Consider the following 2,040-nt stretch of genomic DNA (forward strand, 5'->3'; position numbering starts at 1 on the left):
GCTCACCACCATGAAAAGGGGCACAGTGAATAAACTTGTAATATGCTTGGCGGTGCCGCATCAGCATACAACAGCCTCACACTGCTGCGCCACAGGGATCCCCGGCAGTTGCAACAGTCCTGTGGCAGTCCCACCGCCGTAGATGTAATTATGATGAAATTCCAGCCCTTTCTACTTCTTCTTCATAAGGACACAAGAAATCCACCCAGGAGGCCTATTGGTTCATCTATAGGTTCTTTATTGGAAAATATTTCATGTTGCGTTTGTTTTGCTCCACCATTCTTTTCACAAAACGTATCCTCCTATGTAAAAGGCAAAGAGTGGCTTCCTTAGACTCATAGATGATATCAATCAAACAAACATTTGTAGAGAGCATTACTCACCCGCGAGGGTCTCAAGGCGCTAAGGGAGGGGGGAGGGGGGCTGCTACTGCTCGAACAGCCAGGTCTTGAGAAGTCTTTTGAAGGTCAGCAGTTCCTGGGTCTGGGGCAGGTGGATGGGGAGGGTGTTCCATGTCTTGGTGGCGAGGTGGGAGAAGGATCTGCCGCCGGTGGTCGTTCGGTGGGATGCATGGAACGGTAGCGAGGGCGAGGTCATCGGAGCGAAGCTGGCAGTTGGGGGTGTAGAGGGTGAGTCGTTTGTTGAGGTATGCTGGTCCGGCGTAGTGGAGTGCTTTGTGGGCGTGGGTGATGAGCTTGAAGGTGATCCTCTTGTTGACGGGGAGCCAGTGCAGGTCCCTCAGGTAGGCAGTGATGTGGCTGTGGCGGGGGATGTCGAGGATGAGGCGTGCGGAGGCGTTCTGTATGTGTTGGAGTCTTTTCTGGAGTTTGGCCGTGATTCCAGCGTAGAGGGCGTTGCCATAGTCCAGCCTACTGGTGACGAGGGCCTGGATGACCGTTCTTCTGGCTTCAGTGGGGATCCATTTGTAGATCTTGGAAAGCATGCAGAGGGTGTTGAAGCAGGAGGTGGAGATGGTGTTGACTTGCCGGGTCATTGACAGTGCTGAGTCCAAGATGAACCCCAGGTTGCGTGCATGGTCGGGGGGTGTCGGCGCAGCTCCCAGCGAGGCTGGCCACCAGGAGTCGTCACAGGCGGAGAGGGTAGGGCCGAGGATGAGGACCTCCGTCTTGTCAGAGTTGAGTTTCAGGCGACTGTTCTTCATCCATTCAGCGACGGCCTTCATTCCTTCGTGGAAGTTGGTTTTGGCAGTGGCGGGGTCTTTGGTGAGGGAGAGGATCAGCTGGGTGTCGTCAACGTATGAGACAATGTTTAGGTTGTGTGATCGGACGATGTTGGCGAGTGGTGTCATGTAGATGTTCAAAAGGGTCGGGCTGAGGAATGAACCTTGGGGTATGCCGCAGGTGATCTTGGTGGCTTTGGATCGGAATGGAGGGAGGCAGACTCTTTGGGTTCTATCGGTGAGGAAGGAGGTGATCCAGTCCAGGGCTTTGTCGCGGATTCCTGCGTTGTGGAGGCGTGTTCGTCGTGTGCGGTGGCAGACCGTGTCAAAGGCGGCTGACAGGTCCAGGAGGATGAGGGCTGCGGTTTCTCCGTTGTCTAGCAGGGTCCTGATGTCATCGGTGGCGGCGATGAGAGCAGTTTCGGTGTTGTGGTTGCTGCGGAACCCGGACTGGGACGGGTCCAGGATGCTGTTCTCCTCGAGGAAGCTGGTCAGTTGTTTGTTGACGGCCTTCTCGATGACCTTCGCCGGGAAAGGGAACAGGGAGATTGGTCGGAAGTTCTTGAGGTCCTTGGGATCCGCCTTGGGTTTCTTGAGTAAGGCGTTGATCTCGGCGTGCTTCCAGCTCTCCGGGAAGGTTGCTGTCTTGAAGGAGATGTTGATGGCTTTCCGGATATGGGGTGTGATGGTGGTGCTGGCTTTGTTGAAGATGTGGTGTGGGCATGGGTCTGACGGGGATCCGGAGTGGACGGTGTTCATGATCTTGATGGTGTCGTTGTCGTTGATGTTGGTCCAGGAGAGCAGGCGGTTGGTGTGGGTGGTGGTCGTGGCGGCGGAGTTCTCAGTGGTTGACGGGGTGG

Source organism: Triturus cristatus, chromosome 8, assembly GCF_964204655.1.
Source record: "Triturus cristatus chromosome 8, aTriCri1.1, whole genome shotgun sequence".
Lineage (NCBI taxonomy): Eukaryota > Metazoa > Chordata > Amphibia > Caudata > Salamandridae > Triturus > Triturus cristatus.